This window comes from Pongo abelii, chromosome 2 (genome assembly GCF_028885655.2).
Source record: "Pongo abelii isolate AG06213 chromosome 2, NHGRI_mPonAbe1-v2.0_pri, whole genome shotgun sequence".
In the NCBI taxonomy this organism is placed as follows: domain Eukaryota; kingdom Metazoa; phylum Chordata; class Mammalia; order Primates; family Hominidae; genus Pongo; species Pongo abelii.
The window spans coordinates 81162272-81180862 of record NC_085928.1 but is presented as its reverse complement, the minus strand read 5'-3'; the positions used below and the strand labels follow the sequence as shown (position 1 = coordinate 81180862).

Sequence of the window (18591 nt, the reverse complement as noted above, 5' to 3'; positions counted from 1 at the left end):
GTGCTAATCATAAAATGAATGAATGCAAAACACCTTGTAATTTCATATGGAATTATAAAAATTAGGTTTACTGGGTTTTGGTCTAATAAGAGTGCTAGTATGTATTGGTTAGAATACATCTTACTATTTCACATTTTAAAAATCAGTACACTCTTCAGGATTTTCTTTTATTTCAACTTGGAGCCTGGATTACTTTGCCAAATGTATTATTTTCATAATGCAATAAAATATAAATTAGAATATTTTTATGTGTGTAATTATTTTATGTGCCATAATGGTTTATTTGCCCTGCTGCCACTCCCGACTCCCCCACCCCCCCCACCCTGCGCCACCACCCACCTCAGATCCTCAACTGAGGAAACTTAATGCATGACTTTGTTACAGCCCTGTTTCTTACGTGGTGACAAGGTGTTCCAGCAGGGGGTGCACCTGACTTGACAGTTGTGGTTCTTTGCCAGGCAAGTCATGCTGATTGTCAACAAAATCCAGATTTAAATAAAAGTCTTCATTGGTATAATTTGGCACTAGCTTGCATGTATATATTTACAATATTTGTGTTAATCATTTTAAAGGCTGGGCGCAGTGGCTCACGCCTGTAATCCCAGCACTTTAGGCCAAGGCAGGTTGACCTCTTGAGGCCAGAAGTTCGAGACCAGCCTGGCCAACATGATGAAACCCCGTCTCTACTAAAAATACAAAAATTAGCCGTGTGTGGTGTTGGGCATCTGTAATCCCGGCTACTCAGGAGGCTGAGGCAGGAGCATTGCTTGAATCTGGGAGGCAGAGGTTGCAGTGAGCCGAGATCGCACCACTGCACTCCAGCCTGGGCGACAGATCGAGACTCCATCTTTAAAAATAAAAAAATCATTTTCGAAATCCCACCTTCAGGGAACTACATGGCAAGAAGTGTAGAATTACCTGAAGTGGAGAGGAGGGTTCTATTTTCAACTCTGGGTCTCCTTTCCTATGCTTTTTTTTGTTTTTGTTTTTGGGACGGAATCTTCCTCTGTTGCCCAGGCTGTAGTGCAGTGGCATGATCTCGGTCTCGGCTCACTGGAACCTCTGCCTCCCGGGTTCAAACAATTCTTCTGCCTCAGCCTCCTGAGTAGCTAGGACTACAGGCATGCACCACCATGCCCATCTCATTTTTGTATATATATATTTTTTTCATAGAGATGGGGTTTCACCATGTTGGCCAGGGTGGTCTTGAACTCCTGACCTCAGGTGATCTGCCCGCCTCAGCTTCCCACAGTGCTGGGATTACAGACGTGAGCCATTATGCCTGGCCCTCTAGGCATATTATCGCACAGTAGCTACAGTAGAGGGTAAGATCTGTGGCTCTGAACTAAGGAGAGTACTAGTCAGTGTGTTTCTAACCTTAAGAATTTCTTAGTTTTCAGCTTCTCATATTTGATCTCTTACCCCCACTTAATTTTATTTACTAAATAGTATAACTAGTACCTAGTTCAGGGCTAATGATGGGAAGACTGATTTTTCCACTGGCTAGGAATAAACTGCGTGAACTCTTCCCTATTTAAAATGAAGAGTATGTAATTCCCTTTTATTCTTCCGAATGTTTTAAGTTTAAACTTTAGCAGTAGAGTTTGTCGTCTTTAGGTTTTATTTGTACATTTTCAGAGTTTTTCTTCCCATAACTAAAAGTAATGAATATTCCAAAATGCCAGCAATTCCCTGTATACTATTCTGCCAACTCCACTGTTTTACTCATCTTTGTAACCTCACAGGCTAGCCCCATGCTTGACAAGTGATAACAAAATTGAAAGCAAGTGGTAGATCCACAGCCCACTTAGATTCCTATGTTTTACCAATTCTGTGTCTACTTTGCCCACTTCAAGCGTGCTAAGGTCACCCCTGCAACTTTGCTACTAGGTTTGTGGGATTGGGAGCAGTACGTTCTGTTGAATGCCCTTGCCAGGAAATCAGTGGGCAGTTGGACGGTATCACCAGAAAGTGAGCATCTTAACAAAGGAAATTTCTGTGAATGAGGCCAGCTACACCCTACCTATAGAAAGCACAACAGCACACCCACCTCTTATAGGGGATAGGTGCTGCTGCAGGAGGACGTATCATTAAATTACCCCAAGTCCTGCTTTAGACATGGTATAATAGGACTTGATATTCAGTAATACTTGCAGCAAGAAATTTTTGCAGTTGAGTAGGCTTGTGAGACTTTTGATGCTGCCTATAGTCGCTGAGAATTTGAGAGATAAATATGGGTTCAGTATTCTGTCTTCATTTTGGATGATACTGTTTTTCTTTGCATTTCATGCAATGCTACAGAATGGAAGGGTAAGCTTAGTTGGTGACTAACAATTCCCATGTGTATTTAAGAATGCATGCAATTTCCCACTTTCAACCTGAAAACATTGTTACTTGATTGGAATTCAGAATACAGTTTCTCATGTAAGTTATTTAAAATGTGGCTAACTTTCAGGCTATTATACAAGAAGCTGTTTAGGCCTTAATGTTGAGTGTATTACTGTGGTTAACTGTAGCAATTGTAACATTTCTATTGAAATATGTGGGTCAGTTTCCACTGTGGGTTGGTCAAAAATGCCTCTCCCACAGCTCTGGCAGTGCAAGTAAAGACTCTGAAGGTGGAAGTGTGTTAAGATCCAGCAGCTCGCCAAATATCTCAGTTATTTTAAAGTCAGGGATTTAGCATAAACTAAATATATCTCAATATTCGGTGATTCAAACTGCAATAGAATTTGCAGTGTCTTGGGATCATTATAATGATGGTTTTGTTTTGAATATTAGAAGTGTATCCAGATATAGGAGGTAGGGAAAATTTTCAAGTATATTTTCATAAGTTCCCTCTAAAAAACAACAGAGCACAGAAAGAATTCCAGGTGTTTTGAGTATTCATTTGGAATTTCATGAAATGATGACTATCAGATTTCACTTATCCCAACAAAGGGAGTTAAGAAGAGGTACACACAACATACAGATGGAGAAAAGCATGTCTCTTGTTAGGTAGCAACTTTTATGAGTTGTGTATTCGGGGGGCTAAAAGTAGATTTAGTCCAATTTCATATTTGAGGAATTCAATCACCCTGAAGAAAATAAGCGATGCAAGATTTTAACAAATTGGTGTGTGACTTGCATAGGTGCACAGGAGAACCATATTGGTGCAGCTGTGGCAGTCTGGGAAGGCTTCTCAGTTGAGGCAGGTTCTGCTTGGCCTTAGGTGAGCAGGACCATCAGGTAGCATGGTGTAATGGGCAGAGGAGAGCGGCATGGGAGTCGCATGATATGGGTTAAGTCACAACTTCACCATTCCCAGCTGAGGCATCTTGTGTAAGTTACAATATTTCTTTGAGCCTAGTTTTCTCATCTGGAAAATGGGTATAATTAAATCTACCTGGTAGGATTGTTGGAAACATTAAGTGACTATGGGTATAAACTAGATCTGGTCCAGCACCTGATGTTTCTTTTAAGGGAGAAAGGAGAAACATGAAGGGAAGAGAGGAAGATACTGTTTGTCCCTGGGGAAGACAACAGTTTTTTTGGAATCAAAGTTGAGATTTCAATCCTGGTCAATGCTAGGATAATAATAGCAAGCACTAATTGAACACTTTATGCATGACATTATCCTTAGCACATATCATGTAATTTAACCATACTATCAACCCTGTGAGGTGCTTAATCTTATGCCCATTTTATGGATGAGGTATTTAAGGTGAAGAAAGGCAACTTGCCCAGAGACCCTTTAAAAGTGGAGGGTCAGAATGAGAATCAGTGGCTCTGACTCCAAAGCCCAGTGGTTGTTATCCATTATGCTTAGGTGCTGGCTAGTCTTGGAGGGCTTGTAGAATTAGGGGGAGGGTGACCCTGAGGAGGTGAACAGCAGAGAGGAAGCCATTCCTGGTGGCTGAAGATTCTCAGAGCCACTTTCAGTTGCCCACATTCAGAACATCAAAAAGCTTCCTCCTCATTCACAACAAACCCAAGCTCTTGGTTTCACGTTCCATGTATTTCACCATCTGTTTTCACCTGATCCTTCTAAATGGATCACCCATGTTTTTCCAGCTAGACATTTTGAATGCATTATCTATTTTAAAAATAAAATTTAAAAATTATTTTAAAAATAGGTAATGTTTACACCTGACAAAAATTCAAATATAACAAAATAGTATATACTATTTCCATCCACCTACCCTTGCTTCCAGATCCCTTGGTTACACCCCTCTCCCCCATGCCCCAGGCCAGTCTTAACAGTGGGGCAGAATGCTCCAGGACAAGGAGCCAGATTCCCCGGGTTTTAATCCCAGCTCTGCCATTTTCTGGCTGTGTGATCTCTGTGCATCTGTAGAATAAGGGGGATGAGGCCCTTACCTCACAGGGCTGTTAAGAGGATTAACCGTTAACTACTAGAAAAAAAACATACTTACGCACTTTCAATTACTAACTGGTAGATAGTAAGCCCTACCTACAAATGAGTTCAAAAAACAGCATTTTGCAGGCCAGGAGTGGTGGCTAATGCCTGTAATCACAGCACTTTGAGAGGCCAAAGTGGGTGTATCATTTGAGGTCAGGAGTTCAAGACCAGCCTGGCCAACATGATGAAACCCTCTCTCTACTAAAAATACAAAAACATGAGCCAGGAATGGCACAAGGAATCACTTGAACCCAGGAGGTGGAGGTTGCAGTGAGCTGAGATCACGCCACTGTACTTCAGTCTGGGTGACAGAATGAGACCCTGTCTCAAAAGGAAAAAAAAGCATTTTGCAGAAATGTCCTGTATCCTTCAGCCTGGGTGACAGCAAGCCTCCGTCTCACCAAAAAAAAAAAAAAAAAAAAAAAGAAAAGAAATGTGCTGTATCTTTCTAGGGATAACTGCATACTCTGGCAAGGACAAGGTGGCCATCACTCCCTCTCCCCTACTCCTCTTTTTTTTCTTTTTTTTTTTTTGAGGCGGAGTTTCATTCTTGTTGCCCAGGCTGGAGTGCATGATCTCGGCTCACTGCAACCTCCGCCTCCCGGCTCCAAGCAATTCTCCTTCCTCAGGCTCCCGAGTAGCTGTGACTACAGGCACCTGTCACCACACCTGGCTAATTTTTGTCTTTTTAGTAGAGACAGGTTTCACCAGGTTGGTCAGGCTGCTCTCGAACTCCTGACCTCAGGTGATCCACCCGCCTTGGCCTCCCAAAGTGCTGGGATTACAGGTGTAAGCCAACATGCCCAGCCTACCCCACTCCCCTTTTCATAGTGAGTGCACACTGAACCCATTGAGATAGATGCACCTGGTCTTTTTTCTCCTTCCCCATTTACTAGAGTTTTGTGATATTCCAAATCAGTACCTAGAAAGTGCTCTAGTCACCTTAGCAGCTTCATAGTCTTTCATAATTAATTTAACCAGTCCCCTTCTAAATGATCTCATAGTATTTTGACTTGTGATTATTACTGGCTCGGTTCAAGCAGTTTGAGATGGAGACATTTAAAATCAGCGCCCTCTGGAAAGAAAAAAACGTCATTAAACTTTTAAGTGTTCTTTGTCGAATTATTAGGTAATGTGAAATAGACATCCTTGCACCTAGGGATGTGGTTGGAGGTGAGAATGGAACCTTATCTGGCAGGCAAACCACATGCTATATTCCCAGTCATCTAAGATGGTAACATACACCATTATTTTATGTAAAGTAAGGAAATAAGCCACCCACTGAAACAGGACATGTGCCTGCACAATGCATGGACCGGTCACAACAGCCTCTCCTGGCTTGACATTTTCATTTCTTCCGAGGAATTTTGTGGGTATTTTCCTCTTTTAAGCTCTGCATAGCTCTTGGTTTTGGCTTGGCAAGAAAATGCGGAATTTCAGTCATCCCCACAATGACAAATACATGCTCTCCTAATGTCAAAGTTACTCTTTGCTGCTCTGTTTCCTTGACTTTTCGAAGGACATGCTAACTTTTTGTCTCGCTGTGGAGTCAGTATAGTCCTCCTAAAGACATTTCCAGTGGTGATTAATTTCAGTATGTGTGCTACGCCAGCAACGCATATAACCTCGATTGGATCAACGGCGATGACCAACTTTGCATACGTTCTTGCAACAGCAGCAGCCACAGGGATTCATGCATCGAGATTTCTGAGACAACAAAACCAGCGTTCTGGAGTCAAACATCTCAGAAAGAGCCATCAATCAATCCAGGCAGCGATCTGCTCATTTGTTCATCCACAGATGTTTATTAAGGGATTTCTTATGAGTATGGCCCTGGGGTAGTTAATGAAGACAGACAAACAAGATAAGTAAAAATATATGTAAGATGGTGATAAGTTCAATGATCCTAAATAAAGCAAGAAAGAAGGAAGGGTTGTGGGAGGAGGTAGTTCTATTTCAAACATAGTGTCTCTGAAATGACATTTTATGTTGAGTACAGTGGTTGTCCCCCACAGAGGGGCTCGGTTCCCTTGAATGCAGCAACTGCCATCTCTGAGAACGCACTTTCGTCTCGAATAAGGTTTCTAATTCTTCCACCTCTCTTTCTCATACACATGCACTTTTAATTACTAACTAGATTTGGTTTCTTAATCATGTAACTGAATTATTTTCCATTGCACCAAAGCAGATATTCAGAGATATATTTTTAACATGTAGAAGTATACATATTTATGAGCATACTGTCACATTCTTTTTTTTTGGAGACAGAGTCTTGCTCTATTGCCCAGGCTGGAGTGCAATGGCGCAGTCTCTGCTTACTGCAACCTCCGCCTCCTGGGCTCGAGCAATCTTCTGCCTCAGCCTCCTGAGTAGCTGGGATTACAGGCACCCACCACCACGCCCGGCTAATTTTTTGTGTGTGTTTTTAGTAGAAACGGGGTTTCACCATGTTGGTCAGGCTGTTTTCAAACTCCTGACCTTAAATGATCCACCTATCTTGGCCTCCCAACATGCTGGGATTATAGGTATGAGCCACTGCACCTGGCCAACTGTCACATTCTCTATCTGCCTCCACTCCTCATCGACACCCAGGTATTCATGAATGCCTGGGGCCTTGCTCAATTAAAGTTTGTTAAATAAGTGAAGTCATTAAAAGAAAATTAGACAATTTTAAATGGTTAAAATGTCAAAATGACACAAAATTCTCCTTCCCACTCTTGTCCTTATCCCCCTTGCTCCCAATCTATAGGTAACCATTTTTATTAGTTTCTTGCTTTTAGTATTTCCTGATGCAAATACAAGCAAATTAAAATATATAGTGGCTGGGTGCCGTGGCTTATGCCTGTAATTCCAGCACTTTGGGAGGCCAAGGCAGGAGGATCGCTTGAGCCCAAGAGATTGAGGTTGCAGTGAGCCATGATTGTGCCATTGGGTGGCTGGGCAAGACCCTGTCTCAAAAAAAAGAATTAAAACATATTATCTTAGAGCTGAGTTTGGCGGCTCATACCTGTAATACTAGCACTTTGGGAGGCTGGGGCAGGAGGATCACTTGAGGGCCAACCTGACCAATATAGCAAGACTCCCATCTCTACAAAAAATAAAAATTAGCTGGGCATGGTGGCATGCACCCGTAGTCCCACCTACTTGGGAAGCTGAGGTGGGAGGATCACTGGAGCTCAGGAGTTGGAAGGTGTGATGTGCAACAATCTTGCCTGTGAATAGCCACTGCACTCCAGCCTGTGTGACACAGCAAAAACCCTGGTCTCAAAAACACCCAAAACAGTAAAAAGAAAATGTCTAGTCTCTATCTGTCTATCTATCTATCTATCTATCTATCTATCTATCTATCTATCATCTATCATCTCTATCTCTATCATCTGTCTATATCTCTATCATCTGTCTATATCTCTATCATCTATCTCTATCATCTATCTATTTCTCTATCATCTGTCTATATCTCTATCATCTATATCTCTAGCATCTGTTTATATCTCTATCATCTATCCAGGTCTATCTATCTATCTATCTATCTATCTGTCTATCTATCTATCTATCTATCTATAGTCTTATTTCTCTTCCTTACACAAAAGTAGCATACACCTTGCTTTTTACATTTTTTTTTTTTTTTTTGAGACATTGTCTCTCTCTGTCACCCAGGCTGGAGTGCAGTGGCGCAATCTCAGCTCACTGCAACCTCTGCCTCCTGGGTTCAAACGATTCTTGTGCCTCAGCCTCCCGAGTAGCTGGGATTATAGGTGTGTACCACCACGCTCGGCTCATTTTCTTAGTATTTTTAGTAGAGACAGGGTTTCACCATGTTGGCCAGGCTAGCCTCAAACTCCTGACCTCAGGTGATCCACCCACCTCAGCCTCCCAAAGTGCTGGGATTACAGGCCTGAGCCACCGTGCCCGGCCTTTTTTCACTTAATATATCCTGCTGCTCACACCATACTCCATGTAGAGATCACTCTTGTTCTTTCTTTCCTGTAGTCTCTAGAGTGGATGTACACTCCACTTGTTTCCAATCAGGATTCCCAGAAGTGGGTCCTGTCAAGGGTAACTGCTTCAGTAATTTGTGTAGTTCCCATCGAGTTCCCTTTCCTTGGGGTTTATGCTGTTCTATTCTCCCACCAGCTGTGTATGGGGGTGCCTGTTTCTCATGGCCTCACCAATAGTGTGGGTCTTTCCCCAGGTTGAAGGGCTATTGGTATTTTTCTGTGACCTCTCAGTTCACGTCCTTTGACCATTTTCCAGATTGGATTGTTGGTCTTTTTCTTTAGAATTTCTAGAACATTTCAGAATTTTCTTTAGAATTTCTTTGATAGATTATGGAAATTAATCTTTGTGATGTTACAATCATGTTGTTTTTCCAGTTTGTCTTTTTCCTTTGATCTTTGCATAACAAAAAAATCATAAGCAAATTATTTTTATATATTTGAATTCATGAGTTTTTTCTTTTTAACGGTTCTGGATTTTAAATTAGTTTTAGAATGGCTTTTCCCATTTTATTTTATTTTATTTTGAGACAGGGTCTCACTCTGTCACCCAGCCTGGACAGGGACAATGTGTGATCACAGCTCACTGTAGCCTTGACTTCTGGGGCTCAAGTGATCCTCCCACCTCAGCCTCCTAAAGTGCTGGGATTACAGGCATTAGCCACTGTGCACCATCTGGCTCCTCCCATTTTAACTTATATGGTTTCATTTCTTACATTTAATATTTGGTTTACTTGGAGTGCTTTTTATCCTGATGCATACTATGAGGTTTGGATCTGTTTGTCTTTATGGCCCAGTACCATTTATTAAAAACTTCATCTTTAGCACCCTGATTTGATATGCTGCCTTCATCACACAGTAAGTCCTGGGTTCATTCGGATGTATTAATATTTCTGGATGTGTTCTGTCTGTCCATTCGTGTGCTAATACCACACTGGCTTAGCTGCTGATGTGTATAGTGTTTTACATTCTAGTACAGTTGCTTCCTTTTTGTTCTTCTTTTTCTGAATTTTCCAGACCTAATCTTGCTAATTTATCTTTTCATATCAACTTCAGAGTCAGCTGTGTGATTCCAGAAAAAAATGATCTCTTGCTACCTTAATTTGGATCATAATACTTTATTTATTTATTTATTTAAGACAGAGTCTCGCTGTGTCACCCATACTGGAGTGCAGTGGTGCGATCTTGGCTCACTGCAACCTCCACCTCCCGGGTTCCAGCAATTCTTCTGCCTCTGCCTCCTGAGTAGCTGGGATTACAGGCACCTGCCACCATGCCTGGCTAATTTTTTATATTTTTAGTAGAGACAGGATTTCGCCATGTTGGCTAGGCTGGTCTCAAACTCCTGAACTCAGGTGATCCACCTGCCTCAGCCTCCTGAAGTGCTGGGATTACATGCGTGAGCCACCATTTCCGGCCTCGTAATACATTTTAAAATTAATTGTGGAAGAATTTGCGTCTTCAGGATGTTGAATCTCTCTAACCAAAAACATGGTATATCTTTTTATTCAAGTTAACTTTTGTGACTTCAAAAATGTTTAAATTTCCTCATGGAGGTTTGCATATTTCTTGTTCAATTTGTTCCTGAGTGCTTTATCTATTTTATTCTCTAGTTCAGGGATCATCAGCAAACTACAGCCCGTGGGACCACTGCCTGTTTTCTTATGGCCTGTCAAGTAAGAATAGTTTTCATATTTTAATGATTGGAAAAAACACAAAGAAAAGTAGTATTTTGTGACTTGTGTAAAAATTACTTGAAATTCAAATGTCAGTATCCATAACAAAGTTTTACTGAACACAGCCACTGCCATTTCTTTATGTATTGTCTGTGGCTCCTTTCTTGCTAGGACTGCAGTAGAGCTGTGACCATGTGGCCCACAGAGCCTGAAGTGTTTACGATTTGTGCCTTGACGGAAAAGTTTACTGGCCTCTGTTCTTTTTTTATTTTTTATTTATTTTTTATTTTTTGAGATGGCGTCTCTGTCGCCCAGGCTGGAGTACAGTGGTATGATCTCAGCTCACTGCAACCTCCCACTCCCGGACTCAAGCAATCCTCCCATCTCAGCCTCCCGAGTAGCTGGGACTACAGGAGTGCACCATCACTACTGGCTAATTTTTTATATTTTTAGTAGAGATGGGGTTTCGCCATGTTGCCCAGGCTGGTCTTGAACTCCTGGGCTCAAGGGATCTGCCCACCTCGGCCTTCCAAAGTGCTGGGATTACAATTGTGAGCCACTGCACCTGGTGATCTCTGTAAGTAGTGGTTTTTGTTTGTTTGTTTTTGAGACAGAGTCTTGCTCTATCACCAGGCTGGAGTGTAGCGGCGCGATCTCGGCTCACTGCAACCTCCGACTCCCTGGTTCAAGCGATTCTCCTGCCTCAGCCTCTTGAGTAGCTGGGATTACAGGCATGCACCACCATGCCCAGATAATTTTTGTATTTTTAGTAGAGATGGGGTTTCACCATGTTGGCCAGGATGGTCTCCATCTCCTGACCTTGTGATCTGCCCACCTCGGCCTCCCAAAGTGCTGGGATTACAGGTGTGAGCCACTGCACCCGGCCAGTAGTGATTATTTTCATGCGTATTTCTGTCCTCCAAATTTACAGTCACTCATAACTAGCTTGGTCCTACTTTTGAAAATTCAGAACGCAACAGAAGAGGTTGAGGGAAAATTAGCAGAAAAACAGTTTTGAAGGGCTGCTGCCAATAATCGGAATGCCTAGAGTGTTCTCAGTGAAGAAATGACCTTTAATACTATTAATGACCGATTTCAAGTCTGCTCTTCCAGGCAAAATTTGCGTTCTTCCTTTAAATGGGATGGTTTGTTTGTGAAAGGTACAAAATCTTCTTTGGGAAAAGGAGGGAAAGATTCAAACTCCCTAGCCACGTGACCTACTCACTGAAGAGAAATGACAGTATGACCCCTTGAAGCTACCATCCCACCACGGTTTGCGTCGGAGTTTGCATGAACCAGATGCCTTGAGTGGAGTCAGCGTTCCCGTCCTGGGAGGGCCAGCTGTCTGCACTTTCTGTCAAGACCTGCCCAACCTGCTGCCGCCTTTGTGAAGGCCTTCTGTGGCTGACAGCTGCTCCTCATGTATCCTTCCTGAAGACATTTCCCCTCCCCTCCACCTTCTACTTCTCATTCCATTTATGACAACTCATATAAGTTTGTAATAAGACTTACTTCCACGGTCGTTTGTATGAAGAAATCCAAAAAACATCATTTTTCCAGTTTCTGTCTCCGAAAGCCATAGGCCCTTCAGTGTTGTGGTTTACGCATCTCGCTGCGAATGCAGGGCCACCATCGCTCAGCACCACTCCCAGGACTGACGTTTCACTGAAAATGTCTCAGAAACTAAGAGCAATGGGGGGAATTTTGCACAAAACGAAAGTGATGGTGCACTGTGTGAGCAGATCATTATTCTGAGATTGTCTTTCCTCCTCTTTTGGCAGGTTTTGTGGGGTTTTTTTTCTTTCTTTCTTTTTTTTTTGAGACAAGCTCCCTCTGTCACCCAGGATGGAATGCGGTGGCGCAATCTTGGCTCACTGCAACCTCCTCCTCCCAGGTTCAAGTGATCCTTCCACCTCAGCCTCCTGAGTAGCTGGGACCACAGGCGCCCACCACCATGTCTGGCTAATTTTTTTTTTTTTTTTTTTTTTGTATTTTTAGTAGAGATGGGGTTTTGCTATGTTGGCCAGGCTTGTCTTAAACTCCTGGCTTCAAGAGATCTGCCTGCCTCGGCCTCCCCAATTGTTGCAATTACAGGCATCTGTGCCTGGCCTTGGCAGTGTTCAAATACCCTTTCTTTTAGGAAATGATAGGGGTAATAGGTGAGAGTTGCTGGTAGTGTTTTAGTGTCTTTAACTGGCAAAGGAAAACAGTGAAAACTCTTGGCTGGGTCCCTTGATAGACCATTGATTGATATCCCAAAGCCATTATCTGTCACTCTCCACTTGCCTAGTTTTTTTTTTTTTTTTTTCTAACAGGGTCTCACTCTGTCGCCCAGGCTGGAGTGCAGTGGTGCCATCTTGACTCACTGCAATCTCTGCCTCCTGGGCTCAAATGATTCTCCCACCCCAGCCTCCTGGTAGCTGGGATTACAGACATGCACCTCCACGCCCAGCTAATTTTTGTATTTTTGATAAAGATGCGATTTTGTCATGTTGGCCAGGCTGGTCTCAAATGATCCGCCTGCCTCAGCATCCCAAAGTGCTGGAATTACAGGTGTGAGACACCGTGCCTGGCCATTGCCTACCTTTTCTATAAAAGGTGGAAAGGCGACCTGCTGGCCAGCCAGCTTCCTAGGAATAGCCGTGTGATACAGCCCTGGCCGACAAGATGAAAGCAGAAGTCCGGAGTGATGTTTTCTTGCTGGGAGAAAGTTCTGCGCCCTTGGCCCCTTTACCTTTTCCCTTCTCTGACCTCTTCTTCCTACACGGAACTCAGACTCAGGTCTTGAAGTGAACAGCTGCTTTCTGTCTCTGAGGAGACTAGCCTGAGGATGAAAGCATGAAGCTTGGCAGAGCAAAACCCAGAAATGTGTTCGTTAATAAAATCCAGGATCCTTTTATAGTTCATAAGTGTGATGATTGGGTTTTCACGCTCATATGTGAGATGTGCCTCCCTCAGACTTTGTTACGATGTTGGCACATTCCCCATTTGATGTGAAAAAAGAAAAGTAAAATGAAAAAGGTATCCAAAATCAAACTGGTATATAAAGTGATTAATTTGCCAAAAAGCCTTTTACACGTGTTGGACACAGACTCTTGTGGTTGATACAAACCCAAAATTAGAATTTGTGGATGTGATTCTTCCAGTGAATGCTTGAGGTATCTGTTATATTTTTAAAACTCCTGTATTATTTATGGAGAAAGACTTTTTGAAAGCAGGCGGTGGGTCTTGAGTTTCCCTCTTCCACCCTTTCCTTGCCCAAACATGGCACTCCAAGCAGGCTTGGATGTTCTGTGCAACTCATGTCATTCAATTGCTTTGTGAAATATTTTGAAGATGCTTTTATTTCAGCCATTGATCTGACATTGATGTCAACAAAGTCTAAAAGCAGGTCCTTGACAACATCTTAGTCCCTATGGTAGCAATGTCTGGGGCAAATGGCAATGATGGAGGTGTTATAATCATTTTCATAAATTTATTTGAGTTAAAAGCTATTGAAAGCTTTCCTGGTATCTCTTGAGGAACTTCAAAGGGGACCCAGTTGGTAATCCTTAATAACATAGAGACATTTCTTTTAAAATTGACACCAGAGAGTGGCGCTTCTCAAGTCATACAGCTGGGGATGTGAAATACATGGTCATTAGTGGAGCCATTTTGGCATTTTATGCACCAGGTGATTTAGATTTAATTTCCTGGCCTGGCACGGTGGCTCATGCCTGTAATCCCAGCACTTTGGGAGGCGAAGGCAGGCAGATCACTTGAGGCCAGGAGTTCGAGACCAGCATGGCTAACATGGTGAAACCCCGTCTCTACTAAAATTACAAAAATTAGCCAGGTGTGGTGGTGGGCACCTGTAACCCCAGCTACTTGGGAGGCTGAGGCAGGAGAATCGCTTGAGCCCAGGAGCCAGAGGCTGCAGTGAGCCAAGATGGCAGCACTGCACTACAGCCTGGGCGAGAGTGAGACCCCGTCTCAAAAAAAAAAAAAGAAAAAGAAAAAAGAAAAAAAAAGATTTAATTTCCTAATCCTTACACTCCCAGAAGTGGGGACTGTTATTATCTCCATTGTAGAGATAAGCAAGATGGTGGCTCAGAGAGGGAAATTAATCTCTCTAATGACACACAGCCAGTTAACAGTTGAGTAGGATTCTCTGATGCCAAAGTCTCAGCCTCCCCTTTGCCTGAACCCTGTGTAAGGGCGATTTACAAAGTTTATGTGCAACTTATTTATTTAACTTTCTGTTTTTCATCCCCTTTTATGTGAAAACTGTCAATAAGTGCATATTGAAAGGCTTTTTCTTCTTCCTTTTTTTCTTTTTGAAATGGAGTCTCGTTCTGTCACCCAGGCTGGAGTGCAATGGTGCCATCTCTGTTCACTGCAACCTCTGCCTCCCGGGTTCAAGCGATTCTCCTGCCTTAGCCTCCCAAGTAACTGGGATTACAGGCGCGTGCCACCACTTCTGGCTAATTTTTTGTATTTTTAGTAGAGATGGTTTTCGCCATGTTGGCCAGACTGGTTTCGAACTCCTGACCTCAGGTGATCCACCTGCCTCGGCCTCCCAAAGTGCTGAGATTACAGGTGTGAGCCACTGCACCCGGCCTTGAAAGCCGGGTCTCCCCACTTCTTGTCTCCCCACTTCTTCCAAATCCATCAGACCATCTCATTTACAGTATTACTGAAGGTCAAGTGTTCTCTTTGAGGTTGTCATTGATAAAATTGATGGAGAGGCTGGGGGTGGTGGCTCACGCCTGTAATCTCAGCACTTTGTAGGCCGAGGCGAGTGGATCACTTGAGGCCAGGAGTTCCAGACCATCCTGGGCAACCTGGTGAAACCCCGTCTCTACTAAAAATACAAAAATTAGCTGGGCTTGGTGCCACATGCCTATAGTCCCTTGGGATGCTGAGGCAGGAGAATCGCTTGAACCTGGGAGGTGGAAGTTGCAGTGAGCTGAGATCACGCCGTTGCACTCCAGCCTGGGCAACAGAATGAGACTCTGTCTCAAAAAAAAAAAAAAAAAAAAATTGACAGAGATGAATGACTTTTTTTTCAAGGTCTGGCTTGCCCACACTCAAGTTCTCTGCCCTCTGCCTCACACCTGTGCATGTTGCTCTACCATGACTCCATGACTTCTACCTAAGTTTAATTTTGGGCTTACTCTGATGCAAAATCATTGTCCCAGAAAAGCCACTGTTACAGAGCATGTCAGAGCCAAGATGTCTTTGGGTTTTCTGATTTCATTTCACATCAAGTGAAAAGGTCCTGTAATATAGCCAACAATACACTGCTTCAGGTGAATTGCAGATGACTTACACAGGCTTTGGTAAGATGAAATAGATTGAACCACGATGTGAGTCAATGATTCTGTGGAAGAAATGTAATGTTGTAAGCCACAAGAGTGCAAGAAAATATTTGGTGAATAATGTTTTATTAGTTAAATTTGCCTATAATATAATGCTTTTCCACGATCTTGTGCATTTGTTCCACTGGAATACAGTATTGCCCAACTGTGGTAGGCATCAGATAATTCACTCACATTATTTAAGTAGATTCTATTTTTTTTTTTTTTTGAGATGGAGTCTCACTCTGTTGTGCCCAGGCTGGAGTGCAGTGGCGCTATCTCGGATCACTGCAACCTCCGCCTCCCGGGTTCAAGGGATTCTCCCGCCTCAGCCTCCCGAGTAGCTGGGATTATAGGCATGCACCACCACACCCAGCTAATGTTGTATTTTTAGTAGAGATGGGGTTTCACCATTTCGGCCAGGCTGGTCTCGAACCCCTGACCTCAAATGATCCGCCAACCTTGGCCTCCCAAAATGCTGGGATTACAGGCATGAGCTACCATGCCCAGCCTAGATTCTAAATTTTTAATAGCAGGGAGCATATTTTCTATTTGCTTTGCTACCTTTGGTGTTATATTGAATAGGTGGGTAAAATGTAGGTACTAAGTAAACTTCTTGTTTAGTAGAAGAATGAAATATTTTTAAACTTTGTTTTGAATTCAAGGGAAACTATGACGATAGGCAAAGTAGATAGACTGCTAGAATCCATGAGGCAGTAAAGTGTCATGGTTAGGAGCACAAACTGCAAGGCTTTGTCTATGCCACTGCCATTCAATAGAATTCTCCATGATGATGGAAATGTTCTATATCTGTACTATACAACAGAAGCCACAGGCGTCATTTTGCTGTTGACCTCTTGAACCTGTGGCTAGTGCAACTGAAGAACTGAATTTGTAATTTTATTTATTTATTAATTTATTTGAGATGGAATTCCGATTTTGTTGCCCATGCTGGAGTGCAATGGTGCAATCTCGGCTTACTGCAGCCTCTGCCTCCCAGCTTCAAGTGATCCTCCTGTCTCAGCCTCCCAAGTAGCTAGGATTACAGGCATGCACCAGCAAGCCCAGCTAATTTTTTGTATTTAGTACAGATGGGGTTTCACCATGTTGATCAGGCTGGTCTCGAACTCCTGACCTCAGGTGATCCACCTGCCTTGGCATCCCAAAGTGCTGCGATTACAGGTGTGAGCCACCTCGCTCGGCCTAATTTTATTTACTTTTAATTAAGTTAACTTAAAATTTAAATATGTGCACATGTGACTCGTGACTCCCATATTAGGCTATGCTGAACATGGAGTGTAATAGCAGAACACAGACACTGTATACACAGCCAGGATTTGCACCCCAATCCTGTCACTTTGCTAATTTTTTTTTTTTTTTACTTCAATAGAGGACATTTTCCTGAAGTCTGTCATTACAGGAGTTTCAGATTTCTTCCATTTTTGCTCATAGCTGTTGATCCATACACTTTTACTCAACCCTGATAAAAATAACTTAAAACAAAGTATATCTGAGTAAATGTGCTTTTACAGTTTCTACGAACTGGAAGACCTTCACAGCTTATTATTAATTATTATTTGTTAATGTTGTATCAGTATTTGATTTTCTCAGCCTGCTCCCCAAAGGGTGTGTTACCACTGGGCAGTAGTTTCATGCGCGTCTGTGTGAAGAGACCACCAAACAGGCTTTGTGTGAGCAACATGGCTGTTTATTTCACCTGGGTGCAGGCGGGCTGAGTCCAAAAAGAGAGTCAGCGAAGGGAGATAAGGGTGGGGACATTTTATAGGATTTCGGTAGGTAAAGGAAAATTATAGTCAAAGGGGGTTTGTTCTCTGGCGGGCAGGAGTGGGGGTCGCAAGGTGCTCAGTGGGGGAGCTTTTTGAGCCAGGATGAGCCAGGAAAAGGACTTTCACAAGGTAATGTCATCACTTAAGGCAAGGACCGGCCATTTACACTTCTTTTGTGGTGGAATGTCATCAGTTAAGGCGGGGCAGGGCATTTTCACTTCTTTTGTGATTCTTCAGTTACTTCAGGCCATCTGGGCATATACGTGCAGGTCACAGGGGATGCGATGGCTTGGCTTGGGCTTAGAGGTCTGACATTCCTGCCTTTTTATATTAATAAGAAAAATAAAATAGTGTTGAAGTGTTGGGACGGCGAAAATTTTTTGGGGGGTGGTATGGAGAGAGAATGGGCGATGTTTCTCAGGGCTGCTTCAAGCGGGATTAGGGGCGGCGTGGGAACCTAGAGTGGGAGAGATTAAGCTGAAGGGAGGTCTTGTGGTAAGGGGTGATATTGTGGGGATGTTAGAAGAAACATTTGTCGTATAGAATGATTGGTGATGGCCTGGATACGGTTTTGGATGAATTGAAAAACTTAATGGACTAATTGAAGGAGAAAAACAGGTATAAAAGGACTAAGAATTGGGAGGACCTATGACATCTGATTAGAGAATGTCTATGGAGGTTCAGCATAGTCCTGCCAGCAAAGATTATTTATTTATTTCAAGAGTTAAGAGTGGCGGTTTGGGGATAGCAGGAGGAGATATCAGCTGTGATGGCTTGGAGAAACAGTGTAAACCGGCAGTGTAAACAAGAGCAGGGCATGTATGAGTAGTTGAGAATGGCGAATAGGAGTATGACTAGACAGAAGATAGTAGGGATGAGAAGTTTTTTTGGGGGCACAGTCTAAGTTGGTCTGGTGTCGAATGAGACTGGGGCCTAATAAAAAGGAGCGTCTATACAGGAGCTTAAATGGGCTGTACCTTGTAGCATTCTGAGGACAGGCCTGAATTCTGAGAAGCGAAAGTGGTAAAAGTATTGTCCACTCGTTTTTAAGTTGGTGGCTGAGCTTGGTGAGGTGTTTTTAAAAGACCATTAGTCTGTTCTACTTTTCTTGAAGACGGAGGACCGTAAGGGATATAAAGTTTCACTGAATACTAAGAGCCTGAAAAACTGCTTGGCTGATTTGACTAATAAAGGCTGGTCTGTTATCAGACTGTATAGAGGTAGGAAGGCTAAACTGAGGAATTGTGTCTGACAGAAGGGAAGAAATGACTGTGGTGGCCTTCTCAGACCCTGTAGGAAAGGCCTTTACTTATTCAGTGAAAGTGTCTATTTAGACTAAGAGGTATTTTAGTTTCCTGACTCGGGACATGTTGAGTAAAGCTAATTTGCCAG

General features: G+C 42.9%; 1 non-coding gene across 1 annotated transcript; it reads left to right on the top strand.

Moving 5' to 3' along the window:
- Positions 1 to 12963: 12963 nt before the first annotated feature.
- Positions 12964 to 13067, top strand: LOC112132919 (small nucleolar RNA U13). Its single transcript, XR_002914620.1, has one exon. It is a non-coding gene; the product is annotated as a small nucleolar RNA U13 (small nucleolar RNA).
- The last annotated feature ends 5524 nt before the right edge of the window (positions 13068 to 18591 follow it).